The 20,023-nt window shown below is 44.0% G+C and overlaps 1 protein-coding gene and 1 long non-coding RNA gene across 6 annotated transcripts in view; one reads left to right on the top strand and one right to left on the bottom strand.

The window, feature by feature from the left end:
- ANXA13 (annexin A13) overlaps positions 1 to 20,023 on the bottom strand; it is a 59,235-nt gene that overhangs the window by 32,503 nt on the left and 6,709 nt on the right. The window lies entirely within an intron of this gene.
- LOC309860158 lies at positions 3,985 to 14,825 on the top strand. Of its 4 annotated transcripts, none has more exons than XR_014309194.1 (6): positions 3,985 to 4,361; positions 4,477 to 4,517; positions 5,040 to 5,132; positions 12,327 to 13,031; positions 13,887 to 14,320; positions 14,530 to 14,825. It is a non-coding gene; the product is annotated as an uncharacterized lncRNA (long non-coding RNA). The 4 variants fall into 4 exon arrangements; XR_014309195.1 differs by having other exon boundaries at positions 3,989 to 4,361; positions 13,887 to 14,011; positions 14,172 to 14,825; XR_014309196.1 differs by having other exon boundaries at positions 3,989 to 4,361; positions 5,030 to 5,132; positions 13,887 to 14,825.

Below are 20,023 nucleotides of genomic sequence, written 5' to 3'. Positions count from 1 at the left end.
TTTTCTTTTTTTCTTTTCTTTTTTTTTTTTTTTTTAAAGATTTTATTTATTTATCAGAGAGAGAGGGGGGGAGAGAGCGAGCACAGGCAGACAGCATGGCAGGCAGAGGCAGAGGGAGAAGCAGACTCCCTGCCGAGCAAGGAGCCTGATGCGGGACTCGATCCCAGGACGCTGGGATCATGACCTGAGCCGAAGGCAGCTGCTTAACCAACTGAGCCACCCAGGCGTCCCCTCCGTTGGACTTCTAACCTATAGAAGTGCAGGATAATAAATGTATGTTGTCTTCAAAAAATGCAGTGTAAAAGTCTCTATCAGATGCACAACCATCGGCAGGGCAGGTGGAAATTAATCTTTCCTAGGTTCCTTCTAAGAACCACTCTTCGCCATGTTGGTTATCTTTCCTAATCCAAAGAGAATTCGGTCTTGTTCCTCATAACAGCGGGCTATTTGGTGCCATGATTCCGGAGTCAGAATCATGTGAGGGACTTAGTTAAAAGGGGGAGGGAGGCAAGAAAACAGCGTGTTAGGAATTTCCCCTCGTGGCTGGGACAGCCTCCACAATGGACACATTCATCAGTGCCGCCCAGTGTTGATGCAAGGGGTGTCCTGGGCCTGTTCTGATGAGCTGGGGAACCACCTTCTCTGGAATGTATATGGAGCGGACATTCCACCTCCATTGTTCATTGTTAGCAAGCCAGGCAGCTGCCTTTGGGGCTTTTGAAACCTGAGGCCACTGAGCAGAACTTCCATTGGAAGCCGGTCTGCAGGAATGCGGGTCAGACACAAAAGGGGGGTGCAGGGGACTCCGGGGCCTGAGGACAGACCCCACTGTGAGGATCTAGGCAAATACACAATATTCCACCTGCTTTCTCGGCAACACAGAGGCAGAACAGCAGTCCTTTTTTGTTTTCTTTCAATTTCTTCCCAGCATTTGCGCTGACACTCATGAGACGCATTAAAAAGACACGATGTTAAATGCTAAGAAAAATGCTTACAGAAGTCTGGGCTGTGAGCCCACGAGAATCCAAGTTTGAGTGTGGTTCTGCCCCTCAGCAGCCATGTGAACTTGGGTCATTAACCTCTAAGCCCTCATTTTCTCACCTGTAAAATGGGGTCAATGTCTCCCTTGTTAAGATTTGAGGCTTACGCAAGATAACATTTCCAAGGCTAGATAGATAGGGACCCACAGAACTGCTATGGTTTTCTCTGCTTCTTCGGGTCAGCTCTTGGTTTTGGGGCTCAGAGTGATACTAGGATTTCAATTCTGCATATTTTGATTAGACAAGTTTGGAAGATGATCTATCTATCATCTATCTATGTGGGAGGTATCTTCCAAACTTGATATTGTGAGATATAGGTATATCTCTAATGCCCCAGACTGGATTTGAATCCCAGAGTAGCTGCTCATTACTAACGTGCCCTTGGGCAAGTTCAAGAACCTCTCTGTGCTGTGGTTCCCTCATGGCAGAATGTGGATAATAATAGTGTCTACTCACAGGAATCTTATGAAAATTTAGATGAAGTCCTTCATACAAAGCATCTAAAATAAAGCTTAGCAGAGACTGTGTGCTTAAAAAATGTAAACGGAAAAAAAAGATGTAAATGGTATCTACTGAAGGCAGATCAGCAACGAACCTTGCAGAATATTTTAAACCCTTGCTAAGGGTCAGTTTTTCACCGATCACCCGCAGTTTGGATCTGGAGTTCCAGACACATTTTTTTTCCACACCAGGCAGTAAAGTGGCTCACAATTCAGGCTGTGCGCAGACCAGGTGACCCAGGATGACACCCCAACACCACATTTTATTAACTGCCTCATTTGACTAGCATGATAATTAGCACCTCATGGCGTGTGAGGATCTCCCTGAGATACAACCCTGGTGAGGTGCTCGCCGGTGCAGTCAGGCCGGTGCAGTCAGGCCAGTGCAGTCCGGCTCACAATGGAAGCAGATACCATTAATTCAATGAAAGGCACTGCCTGGTGCATGGATAAGCCGGTATCTTTCAGTCTTCCTTTTGCTTCCTTCTAGTGTGTCTGCATGGCTCTTCTCTGTGTCCCCAGGTTCCTGCATCTTATTTTTTTTAAAGATTTTTTGTATCTATTTGAGAGACAGAGAGAGAGAGAGAGAGGGAGAGCTCCAGGCGGGTGAAGGGCAGAGGGAGAAGCAGACTCTCTGCTGAGCAGACAGCCTGATTGTGGGGCTCGATCCCAGGACCCTGAGATCATGACCTGAGCTGAAGGCAGATACATAACCGACTGAGCCACCTAGGTGCCCCCTCACTCCTGCATCTTAAATGAGGAAATGAATGATCCATTTTAACGGAAGGGGGAGGCATAGGAAATAAACGGAGATACTGTGAGCCTAGAAGCAGTGTCACATGGGCAGAAAGAATGCTGAAAACACTCTGTGAAATGACTCAGAGATGGGCCAGCTTCAGCACACCAACTGCCCAGGAGGGAGGCTGGCTTTTGTCTCAAGTTTTGATACTGTCCCCTGCCCACAGCCTTGCCAACCAGAAGGGTCAAAGTGGAGAAACAGACACCTGACCAAAGGCTTCTACCCCAGCGCAGTTTGAGGAAAGCCGAACTCTCAGAATCCAAGAGAACGTCTTGAGAAAACCTTCCTCCAGCTTGCACTGAGCTCTGGGGACAGTGTGTGAAAAAGCTGGCTGAGGGCTATGACTGGCAGACAGTTGCTTTGTATTATATGGTAACCAGAATGTTCCAGGACCCAGCCTTAAGGGTACTCCTATTTAAGGACACTCTCACTCATCAGTCCTGGTGACCTGATCTATCTGGAGAGCATCAAGACTGGAAAATAAGGATATATTTCTCAGGAGAGACCTGTGAATTTAATTAAAGAGCAATGCACAGCGGGCAAATTAGCCTCTCCTGGGAACAGTTCCTCCTTTCTCCCTGCTTCCTTCTCTTTTTTCTCTTCCTTCTTTTTTCCATCTTCCTCCCCTTTTCCTCCCTCCCCTTCCTTCAGCAGACAAGTAGGGAAGCTCTGCCCCAGGGGAGGAGGACTTGACCAATGAAGTGCCGTCCTTCCGCAGGGAAGCAGATCAGCGACCAGAGCATTAATGACAGGGCGCAGGCTTTGGGTGCAAATAGCTGGGAGGAGGAAGAGGAATTTTTAGGGAGAAGCTGATATTCATGCTTGAAAGATGAATAGAAGTTAGGAAGGCGGGGCGCCTGGGTGGCTCAGTGGGTTAAGCCGCTGCCTTCGGCTCAGGTCATGATCTCAGGGTCCTGGGATCGAGTCCCGCATCGGGCTCTCTGCTCAGCAGGGAGCCTGCTTCCTTCTCTCTCTCTGCCTGCCTCTCCATCTACTTGTGATTTCTCTCTGTCAAATAAATAAATAAAATCTTTAAAAAAAAAAAGAAGTTAGGAAGGCAAAATACAGACATACATGTAGATGTACATGCATGTATACCTATGGAGCGATGAAGGTGGGGAAGAACATTGCGGGGAGAGACCACAGCATGATGCGTTCTGGCTCTATGTATGTGTGTGCCTACCTATGACCTGCCATTGAACTACGGCAGAACAGACATGATTGATTTAAACATGACATAATGACATCACATGGACTTGGGAGTAGGACCTACTGTACTCAGTTATGTTCTGACCCTCGCTGGTGGTTAGGAACCTCCTGGGCAAGCTGACCCGTATCTCTGAGCCATTGCTGTCTCAGGTTTAAAGTGGTTGTGCACCTGCTCACGGACAGCATGCGGTCTGGAGGCAGTCGTGTGCGGGAAGCCATGCAGAAGCATGGTGATCACTTGGTTGCTGGCACGTAGGAGGTGCTCAGTGACGTAAGGATGCAGGGGTCACTTGAAGCATTATCAAAATGTCATAGGACTGGTATTTGCATTGTTTGCTCTTTCCAGTGCAGTTCCCCAGAAGGCCCGGCTTGCTGCAATTCGCTCGGTAAATATTTGAAAGCCGTTGCTTGGTACCCAGGATCTGAGATAGGAGGTCTCTGAGGAAGTGCTGGAGAGCAGAGGGCAGAGGGCTCGCTGTACACGGATCGAAATGGGGCTGCTGCCCGAGCCGACAGGAAATCGGGAGCAGGCTGAGGAGATTAAAAATGAGGACCAGGATTAAAACGGGGTGGTGGCCTGGGCTTTTTAAGCAGGGAGGAAGGGAAAGGCAGGCAAGGGTTGTGCTGGGGAGAGCTTCCGACACGGCTGAATTCTCCCCCTTGTAAGCAATGACCATGACCGCTGCTAGGTCCTGGTACCTCGAGCCAGCGTCGGCGATCAGGGCCAATCTTGCTCTGCATAGACTTTAAAGTAATTAGAGACTTGGGGAAACTGAGTTCCAGTCTGGGAGGGACTTCTTTGTGGCCACACAGGTATCTACTCTCCCAAAGAGATTTACCCTTGAACCTGGCATGATGCTATCTTTCTCTCCTTTCTAAGTCTCTGTTTCCCATCTGAAAGATAACAACGTCTTGTGGGTTGTTGCAGGGATATGCATCAAACACGCGTGGCAGGAAGCTTGGCCCGCGGTGAGTGCTCAGTGTTATTTTTATTCCTTCCATCTTGACCTGCTTCCTATGGGGGGTCCGGTGAGCCCCTGACATATTGCTTTGTGTGGCACCTTTAAAATAACCGATTACATAATTTTGTCCTAAATCATAAACTATTTTTTACTTATAGATAAGTAGTAAGCTGGGCTTGAGAGTTAAAGGGAAATGTAAGGAGGAGCCCTTAAAACTGAGGATGACAGCAAAATACAAAGTACTTACTATGTGCCAGGCACTGGCCAAAACAATTCACATAGAGTACTCACTTAATCCTCACAAACACCTTATAAATAAGTTGAGAAAACCAAGACACAGGAAGGTTAATAAGCTGTCTGAAATCCCACAGTTCCTAAGGGATGGAATTCAAACCTACAGAGTCTGGATCTAGAACCTCTACCATTGACTTCTTACTAACCACATTTTTTGGTCCCTTTCAAAATTATTGTTTTTTAATTTGGTGGTAGAAATTCTCAGTTCAGCTCTTAGAACGTTAGTATTTTACAGAAACACCAGCTGAGACCTGTGAGTTGTCCGCTGACCGGGCAAGCCAAGGTTCCCTTGCATCGCGTGAGATCAAGAAATGTCCTTGACCATGAGGTAGGAGGAAGTGAAATGAAAATGAAGGCCAGTTACCATGATTTGCAAGGCAAAATGGACAGTCTCTTCCCGTGGGCAAAGTATATGTTCGGGAAAGGCGCTGTCGTCAGTTCTGCTGTCAGTATCCTTTTGAATCTGATGGAATCGTGTTTTCTGCTTCTCATCTGTGAACTGGGACTAATACCTGCCCTACATAATACCTGCAGAATCTTGGGACGATGAAATAAGACACTGTGATTCATTACTGCATGATTCACAATAAGCAATATAGGGCAATGTAAGTGTCCATCAACACATGAATGGATATAGAAGCTGTGGTACACACACACACACACATTTACACACAAAACTGAAATATTACTTAGCCATGAGAAAGAAGGAAATACTATTGGGGTGCCTGGGTGGCTCAGTCAATTAAACACCTGACTCCTGATTTCAGCTCAAGTTATGATCTCAGGATCGTGAGAGCCCCATATTGGGCTCTGCGCTGGGCATGGAGCCTGCTTAGGATTCTCTTCCTCTGCCCCTCCACACCTCTCTCCCTCTCAAAAAAAAAAAAAAAGAGGAGGAGGAAATCCTGTCATTTGTAAGAACATGGATGGACCTTGAGGGCAGGGGGCATAATGCTAAGTGAAATAAATCAGATAGAGAAAGAAGTACTGTATGATATTGATATATGATAATATATATGATATATGATATCACATATAGGTGGAATTAAAAAAATACAAACTTGGGGCACCTGGGTGGCTCAGAGGGTTGGGACTCTGCCTTTGGCTCGGGTCATGGTCTCAGGGTCCTGGGATCGAGCCCCGAGTTGGGCTCTCTGCTCGGCGGGAAGCCTGCTTCCCCCTCTCTCTCTGCCTGCCTCTCTGCCTACTTGTGATCTCTCTCTCTGTGTCAAATAAATAAATAAAATATTTAAAAAAAATACAAACAATAGAATAGAGACTAGAATGGGGGTGGGGAGAAAGAGATGTTGATCAAAGGATACAAACTTCTAGCTATGAGACAAATAAGTTCTGGGGATCTAATGTGGTTATAGTTAATAATACTGTATTGCATACTTGAAAGTTGCTAAGAGAGTAGATCTTAAATGTTCTTACCAAAAAAGAGAAACTGTAAATGCATTTATGCCTAATGAAGGTATGAGCTAGGTTATAGTGGCAATCACTTTGTAATATGCAAGTGTATCACATCAACACATTGTCCAGCTTATACTTACATGTTATATGTCAACTATACCTCAGCAAAGCCATATGAAAAGATAATATGAGGGTTCTGGGCAGGGAGATTTCAGGATGATGATCCAGAACAGGCAGGGGAGAAACTGGCTTTTTTTGTCTTTCTCCAACAGGCTGTCAGGGCGCTTCCTCCTCCTCCTCTTCCCCACCTCACCCCAAACCTTCCTGTTCCCTCTTTACTAAAACATCTTGCCCTCTGAGTAGTGGAGGGATCCTAGCTAAGGGACTGCAGAGGCCATCTGAAAGCTGAAAAGCAGGCAGCCTGCAGGATGACCAAGGTTTCCCATATGTTTATTCTTCTGGGTGACAGCTTTCCAGCCTGATAAACTGTCTAACATTTTCATAGGTAAAATCTCATTTCTCCCTACCTCATGGACTCTAGACTGATTTGTCTTATTAGAAAGGGTCAATCAGTGTTCAATGGGGGAAAGAAGAGGGGGGATACTGCCAACAGATTCCTTACCACACCAGCAGGCAGAGAGGGAAGTGGGGGGGTTGGCGAGAAGCAGGCTCCCGGCCAAGCAGAGAGCCCGATGCAGGGCTCAATCCCAGGACCCTGGGATCATGACCTGAGCTGAAGGCAGAGGCTTTAACCCACTGAGCCACCCAGGCGCCCCTTGCTCCTCCATTTCTTAAACACCTGGTTGCCCACCATTGGGTCCACTGGCAGCAGTGGAGAATCTGTCTACTTAAGGGAATTTGCTGAAGCCGCATCTCCCCTCTGGAACCATTCCTGACCCTCTTGGGAAAGACTGAGGACTTTCTGCCAGCTGGGTGTGGGACCTAAGGCAGCCAGCTGTTTGATTGCCCAAGACGGAGGGTTTCCTAGGATGTGAGGTTTTCAGTGCTGAAATGTCCTGAGTAAACCAGGATGGTTGCCACCCAAGCTGAAGCTGACTTTACAGGCTTTCAAGGGCCAACTGTGTGCCTGTCTTCCCAACTCTGTATTCAATGAGCTCATGTTAGTGACTTGAAATCAGCTGGGATTTCACATTTATGCTATGGAAATTGGCCTCTGGCACAAATTGGGTGTTTGTCCCCCATCCCCCACCAAGAGCTGGTTGTGAGACATGTTCTAGCATACCAGTTTCTCCTTTGAACTTATACTCCGCTCCAGAGATTTCTATCAGATCTCCTTAAGATACATTATTATACTTATTCACTAGTTTATCTCCCTCCTTGGACTGTAAACCACTTGGGACCAAGAACCATGTCCTATTCCCTGTCCTATCTCCAGCACCTTTAGCATAATGCCTGGCACATTATAGGTACTTGGTAAATGTTTTACATATTAATGGAAGCTGGTCTGAAGTCTCTGCAGCCGTGAGGCATTTCTCATCCCTCTAGAGGATGTAGAATCTTTTTCCTTTGTATGTGACAGAATATGCCACAAGCTTTTTCCTTTGCATCCTGCCTGGCCTTATTCCACTTTGTATCAATGTCAGGGGTCAGTGGCAATAACGGGGACAGAGGAGGGGGAGAGCAAAGTTATCCGTTTGGATATCTAGAACTGATAATGATGTCAAGCCTTCTAGGGTAATGAAGAAGAGAGAATGAAAAAAGGATAGTAAACTTAGGACACCTCAGAGAGCTCATTCAGACCCCACCTGGAGGCTCAACAGGAAACACAAATGGAAAGTGAATACCTAAGATTTTCAGGTCTGGAATCGTTTGAACAAACCATAGTTGGGGGCTCTCAGAATTGAAACTTATGGAAGAAATTGTGGACTCTGAGTGAGATGCTCTGAGCAAAACACAGATGAATACCTTTTTGACCACAGATGCACATTAGAATCATCTGAGATGTTTTAAAATAAACAAATGTCTGAGTTTCATGCTGGTCCTATTAAATCAGAATCTCTGATAGAGGTATATACTAGGTATAAGTACTTTCAAATCTTACCAGGTAATCCAATGTGCAGCCAGGTGCTGGTCTGACAAAGATCAGAAACTTTCTCATTGGCAGCCCAATGAATCAGAAAGAAAACTTAAAAATGTGCTGAGGGTTGACACAGGTAAGAAATCCTAGACTTTATCCAAGGAGCAGAAGATAAAGGAAAGAGGTTTATCATAGATTCTTAGGGTAGAAATTCAACCTAGGGTTTTCAAAATGGGTGGCATGGAACACTGAATATATTAAAACCCTTTGGACTTTTAACTGAAAAGGGAATTTGTTTTTAAATTCTCTCTCAGTTCTTCTGATTGAATCATTCTTTGCTTGGTGACAGTATGTCTTTCACACTCTTTCAACCCAAGGATTGGCAAACTGCAGACTATGGTCAAATTCTGGCCTGTCCACTGTTTTTATAAATAAAGTTTTATTGGAACACAGCCAACCCACTCATACACATTTAATCAATGGCTGCTTTTACACTTCAGTGGCAGAGCTGAATAGTGGTAACAGAGGTTGTGTGGCCCACAAAGCCTGAAATAATTATTTTGCCAACCCCTTCCATACTTTATGCGAGTAGATCTTTTTATCAGAAAACAGATGGCAGAACCTGAGCCTTCAGCTGGCAATAGTATTTAGTTAGAATTTAATATAGTCTTTTTTGCTTTCATTTAGTTATCTATACTTATATCAACTGATAATGATTTTCCACTTACGGTATTGATATAAATTTTCTTTTTAAGATAAATTTTTTGTGTGTCAACAAGATGAGTGAGTTTAAAGAAAATAGTTAACAGAACTATTAGTAGAATAGGTGGCATGTGTATTTGGCAACATTCACGAAGTTCTTACTTAAGTCTGAAGTTTGGGAAACAGTGAATGTATTCAGTCCCCTCATTTTATAGGTAAACTGAGGTCTAGTTATTAAGTCATTTTGCCCAGGATCATTTACTTGCTTTAGGGAGATATCTGGGCCCCTCCCTGAGGACAAAGCTCTTTTACCTCTAAGTGGTTACTTGTTTGTACTTTGAAACCGGTTAGTGTGAATGCAACATATTGTACTACTAAAGTTCATAAATTCAAAGCCAGAAATACCCTGGCAACATTTCCACAGACATGTTTAGTAGACACTGATGGGCAATTTGAAACACAACGGAGTGGCCATTCACCTCTTTAAACATGACTCTTGGGTGAGTAGTGGCATATAGTTTCATTAAGTTGATAGTTTCTAGGGCATGGTTTCCTTGGAACAGCACATGTGTTTGTTTGTTTGTTTTTAAGTCTTGATTTTTGTGTTTTAAATCAAAATCTGCTTAAATGCTTGTCAGAGCAAGAAGTAAAACTACTAATTAGATAAAGAAGATGTGGTACATATACACAATGGAATATTACTCAGCCATCAGAAATGATGAATACCCACCATTTGTACTGATATGGATGCAACTGGAGAGGATTATGTTAAGTGAAGTAAGCCAAGGAGAGAAAGACAATTATCGTATGGTTTCACTCATATGTGGAACATTAGCAATAGCATGGGGAACCATGGGGGAAGGGAGGGAAATCCAAAGGGGGAGAAATCAGAGAGGGAGATGAACCATGAGAAACCATGGACCCCAAGAAACAATCTGGGTTTCAGAGGGGATGAGGGTTGGGGGAGGGGGTAACAGGGTGATGGGTATTGAGGAGGGCAACTTGCTGTGTTGAGCACTGGGTTATACTTAACTAATGAATCACTGAACACTGCATTAAGGACTAATATACTATATAAGGACTTCTATACTATGCAGTGGCTAATAGAACATAATAAAAAAACTTGATAGGTAAAAAAAAAAAAAAAGAAAAAATATGTACCATATTGTATTTGTTGGGTCTATTTTTAAACACAGTTTCAATCTTATAAGACTATTTGGTATTGCACCATGTAATTACTGTTCCATTAGGATTCTCCACAGTCACACCGACTAACAGCAAAGCTGATTCCTCTATTCTTAGATCTTCTTCCCAATTGGGCCTTTCCAGAGGTCTGTTAATCAAGGACGTTGACCAGATAGCTAGGCAGTGTGTCAGGAGGCCTGAATTCTAGCTAACCTTTGAAGAGTGCTGAGAACACAGAACTATTTGGCTGTTGATCTATGCTTTCAGAGATGCAATTGTAAGGTGACATATATGAAGTATGTGTTTGGCCATTACTCTAAATGGGTGGGAATGGTCGCATCATTTGGAAAAAAAAGCTGAAAAGAAGAAAAACATCCACTTGATTCAGATCTTGATATGTGTTCTTAAAAAATGAGTGAAACTTTTTAGATTAAAAAAAAAAATGACCTTCCTTCTAAATTTGGGATTATTAGTATGTTGGCATTTTGAGAATACCTTTTAATGAAGACTGCTATAATTAGGTCATTTTCCAGAAAGACAAATTTTTCAGGCTATGTCCTCTGGGTTCCACATTAAGTTGGTGTGATGTTTACCTATCAAAGGTTGGGACCTGTCCTTAAGGAGATCTAACATTAAGACCCTCCAATATCTAATGCCCTAAGATGGTGGATACCATCATTTCTGAAGATACTGACAATATTATCAGAAATACAATGTGACTGACCCACTATGCACTAAGCTCTGTTATAGGGAGACTAAAGGGGGCAGTCCTTTTGGGGGATACACCCAAACAGAAGGGATATGAGCAGATGGACTCATGACTGTTCAATTAGTGACTTTCCAGTTGAGCTCTGCTCATCTAGGCAGGAAAACCAGCAGCTCAGCAGCCTCAGTACAGGGTGTTTCTGTAGGGAAGCCCTTCTCACTCCAGCCATCAGAAGTTTCTAATTGGCTAACAGCCTTTCAGGAGAAAACGCTGCATCTCAGCTGCTGTTGTCACCAACAGGAGGACAAGGGTCAGTCTTGAAAAAGAGCTGGCTCTACCCTATGATAAGAAAGGGCAATCAGGGGGCGCTTGGGTGGCTCAGTGGGTTAGGGCCTCTGCTTTCGGCTCAGGTCATGATCCCAGAGTCCTGAGATCGAGCCCCGCGTCGGGCTCTCTGCTCGGCAGGGAGACTGCTTTCCTTCCTCTCTCTCTGCCTGCCTCTCTGCCTACTTGTGATCTCTGTCAAATAAATTTTAAAAATGATTAAAAAAAAAAAAAGAAAGGGCAATCAGGGGGCACTTGGGTGGCTCAGTTGGTTAAGCAACCGCCTTCTGCTCAGGTCATGATCCCGGAGTCCCGGGATCGAGTCCCACGTCAGGTTCCCAGCTCCATAGGGCGTCTGCTTCTCCCTCTGACCTCCCCTCTCATGCTCTCTCACTCTGTCCCTCTCTCTCTCTCTTAAATAAATAAATAAAATCTTAAAAAAAAAAGAAAAGAAAAGAAAAGAAAAGAAAGGCAATCGGTGTGAGGGACTATCTCGGCCAGAGGGACGGGAATGCATGGTTCTTGACAGAAATTCAGTCAGATAAAGACAGTATGGGGGCATCTCCTGCCCTATAGCCTTGCTTGTACTAAGGTCTGTGTCTCATGAAGTGGTTCTCAACCAACCAGGGGCAATTTTGTCTCTCTGGGGACATTTGGCCATGTCTAGAAACACTGTCATAAACAGGGGAGTGCTAGTAGAATCTGGTCGTAGAGATCAGGGATTCTGCTAAATGTCCTACAAGGTACAGAACAGCCCCTCACAACAGAATTATTTGGTTCTAATGTCATTGTTGTGAGGATCTAACAGGATGAGGGTCTACCACCCTGGCCTAATGGTTGTAACAATCGTATAAACATGTTTCTTCCAAAGGTGTTGAGAAGGCTGGGGTGCTAATGCAAATGGCACACACGCACTGACTCAGACAAGGTCCCCAGTGACAAAGAGCGAGTTATATAAAGTTATATAAAAGGGAGGATTAGACGCGGAGGATGGTGTCTTTTTCCCTTAGTTTTATTTTAAAGAAACTCAGATGGCAAATCTGAAAGATGAGTACTGGGACAAGGTAACTAGGAAGAAGAATCTGGGTTAAAGTTGGTCCAAAGTAAGAAGCTTATCATCACCCCCTGCTACTTTGTCTGCCTCACAATTACAGGCATCACGGCCTCCGCTAGCAGAAGGCTCAACCAGCAGTCTCCGCTGACTCATTCTTGGGGGCCCTTTAGTACTGTGCTCGGCTGGACAACTTGAAGTTTCTCCTGGAGGTGGAATTATATGTATTGCCTGGAAACAAGATTGTGTCCTGGGGAAAGTGACTGCCTTGATGTTGTCCACAGATGGTTTTGGGAGTCAGAAACCTCTGAAGAGTGTTAGACCTCCAGATATCCAATTACTGCTGTATTGCTTCAATGAAAGTGAACTTGGAGGATAAGGTGGTCGTGGGGAGATGACAGCCATTCCTCAGCTGTGACAAGAACCATGCCTTCAGGAGTTATGAAAAATGAAGCACTTTTCTCATTAGAAAAGAATTATCCATTTCCTTCTACTATCGCCAAAGGCTATTTTTCTGCCAATTCAATGAGAGTGTAAACTTGGGATTCATTGCTTGCAGGGATTAAAAGAAGCAAGTGTACTCTGGGATCCTCAAGAGTCAATGATAAGTGGGTAAATGGAATTGAAAAGACTAAGTGCTGGGGGCTGAGCTGGGCTCACTGAATGGTGCTGTGCACAGGGCATAACCAACAGTATGTGAACAAGTTCTGATTTGCTAAAAAGGAAACAAGGTGAAATAGCTAAATTTGCTTTGAGCAAATTTCTTTCTCCATCAGAATCAAAACAATGGATGCTATTCTCTCCCCTGGTAAGAGTTTAAAAATGCATTGGATCCAAGCCTATTAATTGTTTTTTTTTTAAATTCTTTTAAACATTTTTATCTTCTTCATCATTCCCACCACAACCATTCAAACCCCCATTATAGGAAGGGTGAGCTATCTCGCTGCCTTTCTATCTGATCTTTGAGTCTTCATTCTCTATTTTAGTCCATCCAATAGTAGCAGCAGCAGCTGTAGTAATCTTAATAAAAATAATAGTTATAAGAAAGCAATAATGATAAAGCAGTAGCCTCAAACCTCAAGGGTTGGTAAGGCCAGCCTCTGCCACAGTGACAGTCCAAGGAGTAGGTATATGACCAAGTCAGTCAGAACTTTTCCCTGACACATTATAGAAGCTTAGTGAAAGAAACTCTTTACCTTGATATTGTTAATCTGGAGGTACATGAGGCCATGGACCTCTCTGTATGTGTGGCCATGCCTCCCTCTCACAAAAAAGCTTTTGCTTTTCACACGACTGGGCAATAGAAAAAGTTCATTTTCAGTAGGAGAGAATGAGGCCAACTTATGGAAAGAAGGAAAGTGAGCAAGAGGGTGAGAATGAGAGATCGATGCTAGGTGGCAAGATGATTTCCCTAGCCCCAGGGATGAATCATGGTTCATGGCTGTCCTTTTCTCCTTGACCAGTGATTCGTCTAGGAATGGACTTTTGAACAACTCTGGCCAATAAGATTGAATGGGAGGCCTGCTTGGGGCTTTCCAAAAGGACTTTTCTCAGTGATGGGGGTGGTACATAAGAAGAAAGGCACTTTTTTCTCTATCCCCTTCCTTCTTACTTGTGATCCTATTGTGTGAGATCATGAACTTAAACCCAGACCACTGTCTAGTACCCATTAGGGGAGTTAAGGCCAGCCCCTCGAGCATGGCAGAACAGAAGAGCAGACGTGGCCTTAATGGTGTGACTGATCAGCTAAACCAAGATGGAGTCTTCTCCTTTCAGCTTCGTTTGAGGGCGAGTAATTAAATGTCTCTGTTATTGAAGCCACTGTTAATCCTGTAGTCTGCTACTTGTAGTCAAATGCATACTGACTTGAAAGCAAGATAAAACAGAAGAACTGTGAGTTCATATTCTCCAAATTACCTCCAGCCCAGACTCCTCTCTTGAGTTTCAGATCCAGCTACCTGCTAGGCATTGTACTCAGGAGTCCCATGGAATTTCACACTCAACAGATCCCCAAACCAAACTCATCCTCATACTATGTGAACCTCCACTTTGCCCTGTCCCCAGGATCTACCCTGTTCACCTGGGCACACAAGCCAGGTTCCTGGGAATCACTCTATACTTTTCCTTGTCCCTTACCTACCTGTCCAGTTAGTTACATCGATTTGACCTTTTAATCTGCCCTCTTCTCTCCAATCCCATTGCCACTGTTTTAGCTGGGGCAGGGGTTCATCATCTTTCTCCAGGGCCGCCACCTCTCAAGTGTTTTACTTGTCTTTGATCATGTTTCTCTCGAAAACTTCTACCAGCTTCCAGCACAGTCCATCCAAAGTGCAGCTCTGACCGTGTCATTGCCTTGCCTGAGACCCCTGAGGGACTCTCTATTGCCTGAGACACTGACTCTTAAGTGTGGTCCCTGGATCAGCAGCATCAACATAACTAGGTAACTTGTGAGAAAACAAATTCTCGGGCCCCACTAAAGAGTATCTACTGAGTCAGACACTCTGGGGATAGGGCCCAGCTCTCTGTTTAAACAAGCCTTCTGAAGGAATCTGATGTACAAGGTTTAAAAGCCACTATGGGCTTAAAACCATAAATAAATAAACAAACAAATAAATAAATAAATAAATAAATTCATTCCTTGGTGTGGTAGGTTGAATAGTATCGCCCAGATTCTTGTCTACTTGGAACCTCAGAATGACCTTACTCGGAAACAGAATTTTTTGCTGATATAATTAGTAAAGGATCATGGATGATATCATCCTGGATTAGAATGGGTCCTAAATCCAGTGGCTGGAGTCCTTTTATGAAGAAGAGAAACAGAGACACACACCGAGGAGAAAACGATGTGAAGAAGGAGGCAGAGACTGGGGTTCCTCTGCCCTGCACCAAGAAATGCAATGCCTGGGGCTCATCAGAGGCTGAAAGAGGCAAGAAAGAAATCTTTTCCTGTACCTTCCCAGGAACACCCACCCTGCTAACACCTTGATTCCAAATCCCAAGACTCCAGAACTTTGAGAGAATGTATTTCCATTGTTTTTTTTTTTTTTAAGATTTTATTTATTTATTTGACAGACGAGATCACAAGTAGGCAGAGAGGCAGGCAGAGAGAGGAGGAAGCAGGCTCCCTGCCGAGCAGAGAGCCCGATCATGACCCGAACCAAAGGCAGAGGCTTTAACCCACTGAGCCACCCAGGCACCCTGTATATTTCCATTGTTTTAAGCCACCTAATCTGTGGGGTGCCTGGGTGGCTCAGATGGTCAAGCGTCTGCCTTCAGCTCAGGTCTTGATCGGGGGGGTCCCAGGATAATTAATGTTCCGTGTAGGGCTCTGCACTCAGTGGGGAGTCTGCTTGTCCCTCTCCCTCTGCCCCTCCTCCCACTCATGCTCTCTTGCTCACTCACCCTTTTTCTCTCTCTCTCAGATAAATAAATAAAATCTTTTTAAGAAGCCACTCAGATTGTGATACTTTGCATATTAGCCCTAGGGTACTAATACACTTTGCATAGCAAACAAGGGCCTTTGGGTCTCACCCCTTCACATCTGTGTTACTGTTTCCTGTCCAGTGATCTATAAAGTATGTATGGCACACCAGTTAGGTGTCAAGCCCTGGAAACAGAGCCCTGAGTGAGACGCAGTGTCTACCCTGCAGGAGCTCCCAGCTGAGAGGGAGGGGCTAGCAGCTGCGCAGGCAGGTGATGCTTAATGGATTAAGTGCGTTGGTGAGTGGAGAGCTGTACTTCCGGTAGCATTACCCTTCTTGTACATCTCTGTGCAAACTCCAGCACTGTAAAGAACGCCCTTCTCCATGTCAGGAAGCCTGTTCTATTTCTTCCTCCCACACAGCATCACTCCCTCCTCCGTCCAAGTTTTGGACATGTTTCTCTTAGTGCAGCCATCACACATCATTATAATTATTTGTTCGCCTCCCTTGCTAGACTGTGGGCTATTTAAAGGGCATGGATTGTGGTCTTTTATTTCTCTTTTTATCTGTAGAGCCCCAAACAGTATCTGGCTCATAGAAGTTCCTTTTTTTCTTCCTTCCTTCCTCCCTCCCTCCCTCCCTTCCTTATCTTAGAGAGGGGAGAGAGAGAAAGATGGAAAGAGAAAAAGAGAGAGCATGAGCACAGGTAGGGGCAGAAGGAGAGGGAGAAGCAGACTCCCTGCTGGTCAGAAAGCCTGACACAGGGCTTGATCCCAAGACCCAGGGATCATTACCTGAGCTGAAGGCAGACCTTTAACCAACTTCAGCACCCAGGCACCCTCATAAGAGTTTCTTTCAAAGAATATGTTGAACCGATGGGAAGGATGAAGAGTAGCTTCCTTCCTCTGCTGGTGGAGGGACCGTTGAGCTACCTTTTCTCTACGCATGCGGGATGTGTGGTGGGAGAATGCAGTCTGCGGTCAGGTGGACATCAGAATGGGGCAGTTTCCTGGGTTGCATTTGGTGTGAGAGCCTTGGAGGAGGATTCGGGGCTAAGCTGGCTAAGGAGGATATGGACAGCTCTGCAGGCTCAATGATGAGCGTGGTTCTTAGGCAAAGCTGGGCTGTAGCTCCATACCAGGCCTGTGAGATACTTTTGCTTCAATATTCATTCTCACACTTGAACAAACATCAGAATCAACTGGAGGGGTTTATTCAGCAGCAGCTGCTGGGCCCTAGGCCTTGAATTTCTGATTCTGTAGATCTGGAGTGGGGCCCGATGATCTGCTTTCCTAACAAGATCCTAGGTTATTCCGATGATGGTCTGGGGGCCACATTTGGGCACATTCCTGCACTAGAGGAACACCTGACATTAGATCCATGGCTCTCAACTTCGGGTACATTAGAATCACTTGGGGAGTTTCTAAAAATACAAATATAAGGACCTTACTCACACATTGGTTTGGGGGTGTACCTGGTCATTGGGATTTGGATTCCAACTGAACAAAACATTGGTTTGAGTAAGGTTTATCTATAAAATGTAATGAATTCATCAAATTTTATCGAGCAGTTGCTGTGTGTCAGGTTTTGTGTCATTATAATGGGGACAATGTAATAGGGTTTTGTAATGGGGATACAAAGATGAACAAGTGAGTTATCAGTCCAGTGTTGGGGAGATGTGTGAACAGATAGTTGTCCAGTGTTGGGGAGATGTGTGAACAGATAGTTCTAAAATCACATGGGAGAGGAATGATGGCATTATATGTAGAGTAGCATAAAAGCACTAAGGAAGAGCACTGAATCTAGCTGGGGGGCTGGGGGCGAGGAAGGAAGCTCAGGGATGGGGTATAGAGAAGATAATGATCCAGTTCAATAGTTTAGAAATCCTGGTAAGTTAGCTTCTGATTAGTATAATGTGAGACCAAGGCACTATGTGAAAAACTTCTACCTAAATCCCAATCTGTGCTTCAACCCTCACTAGACAAATTATTTAATCTTTCCTTGCTTCACTCCCCCCATATTTCAAAGGGGGATAATAATATTACCTCCCTCCCAGAGTTGTGTGAGGACTAAAGGACACATGAGTGTGGAGTGCTTGGTAGGGTGAAGGACTCAAACTTTACCCCATGTCCCCAGAACAGCTCATGGTCCAGCAAGAACTTGAGAAATGTCAGTAATCATCAGCATCCTTTCAAAAGGCTGCCTGGAAACCTCCAGTTATGCCCACCATCAATGGGAATCTTGGTTGTTTCTGCTGTGAGCAGAGCAGATATATGCTGGGTTCCATCCCCTATACCAAGAGGCTCCAGGCTCCTATATCTTTAAAGCTCTTGTGTCAGTTTTTTGATTTGTATGATCTTCCTTCTGTTAGTGTATTTGTCCTTGACAGCATTTTTTCCACCTCTTTAAAATGACTGCTTTTTAGCTACCATAGACAAGAAACCCTGCAAAGCCAGGACTGTGTGATTGTGTCTAATATACTGCTAACTTGTTTGTTGGGGGATTTTTTATTACTGCTTCAGTTTCCTTGCTGATTATGGGTCTGTTCAGGTTTTCTATTTCTTCCTGTTTCAGTTTTGGTAGTTTATATGTTTGTTGGAATGGGTCCATTTCTTCCAGATTGCCTAATTTGTCAATACCTATGAGTCAATATAGTTGCTCATAATATGTTCTTATAATTGTTTGTATTTCTTGGTGTTGGTTGTAATCTCTCCTCTTTCATTCACAATTTTATTAATTTGGTTCCTTTCTCTTTTCTTTTCGGTAAGCCTGGCCAGGGGTTTGTTGACCTTAATTCTTTCAGAGTACAGGGCAGGATGGCTTCCCAGGGGCAATTCTATCAAACACTTAAAGAAGAATTAATACCTATTCTTCTGAAGCTGTTTCAAAAAATAGAAATGCAGGGCACCTAGGTGGCTCAGTGGGTTAAAGCCTCTGCCTTCGGCTTAGGTCATGATCTCAGGGTCCTGGGATCGAGCCCCATGTCGGGCTCTCTGCTCAGCAGGGAGCCTGCTTCCTCCTCTCTCTCTGCCTGCCTCTCTGCCTACTTGTGATCTCTGTCTGTCAAATAAATAAACTAAAAAAAAAAAAAAAAAAAAAAAAAGAAAGAAAGAAATGGAAGGAAAACTTCTAAACTCATTCTATTAGGTCAGCATCACTTTGATCCCCAAACCAGACAAAGACCCAAAAAGGACAAGTACAGATAAATATCCCTGATGAACATGGATGCCAAAATTCTCACCAAGATATCAGCCAATAGGGTCCAACAGTACATTAAAAAGATTATTCACCACGACCAAGTGGGATTTATTCCTGTGCTACAAGATTGGTTCAACATCTGCAAATCAATGTGATAAATCACATTAATAAAAGAAAGGACAAGAACCACTGATGCAGAAAAAGCACTTGATAAAACACAGCATCTTTTTTTTTAGGAGTAGAACTTATTAAAGTGAAATTAAATCAGCGTAGGATAATTTTAATGATCTTGATGATGATGATGATGATTCAGACACCTCAGAGGTGCACACAGTGCTTTTTATACAGTAGAGGCTCAGTAAATAGCATATGAATTTGCATTTTAATCTACAGGGCTGCCATCCTGGTCAACTACAGGTAACTCTATTCATACAGAAAAGCACAAGAAATAGCATCCTTTCTTATTAAAACTCTCCACAGTGTAGGAATAAGAGGGAACATACCTCGATATCATAAAATCCATCTACAAAAAGCCCACAGTGAATATTATTCTCAGTGGGGAGAAACTGAGAGCTTTTCCCCTAAGGTCAGAAACATGACAAGAATGTCCACTCTTATCACCATTGTTTAACATAGTACCAGAAGTCCTAGCCTCAGCAATCAGACAACAAAAAGAAATAAAAGGCATTCAAATTAGCAAAGAAGTCAAACTCTCACTCTTCACAGATGACATGATACTTTATTTGGAAAACCTGAAAGACTCCACCCCAAAATTGCTAGAATTCATACAGGTGTTCAGCAAAGTGGTAGGATATAAAATCAATGCACAGAAATCAGTCACATTTCTATACACTAACAATGAGACAGAAGAAAGAGAAATTAAGGAGTCAATCCCATTTACAACTGCACCCAAAACTGTAAAATACCTAGGAATAAATCTAACCAAAGAGGTAAAGGATCTGTACCCTAAAAACTATAGAACACTTATGAAAGAAATTGAGGAAGACACAAAGAAATGGGAAAACATTCCATGTTCATGGATTGGAAGAACAAATATTCTTAAAATGTCTATGCTGGGGCGCCTGGGTGGCTCAGTGGGTTAGGGCCTCTGCCTTCAGCTTGGGTCGTGATTCCGGGATCCCGTGGTCGAGCCCCGCATCAGGCTCTCTGCTCGTCGGGG

The sequence above is a fragment of the Mustela nivalis genome, assembly GCF_964662115.1.
Source record: "Mustela nivalis genome assembly, chromosome: 2".
In the NCBI taxonomy this organism is placed as follows: Eukaryota; Metazoa; Chordata; class Mammalia; order Carnivora; family Mustelidae; genus Mustela; species Mustela nivalis.
Note: the sequence above shows the minus strand (reverse complement) of the source record. Positions and strands in the feature narration are given on the sequence as shown.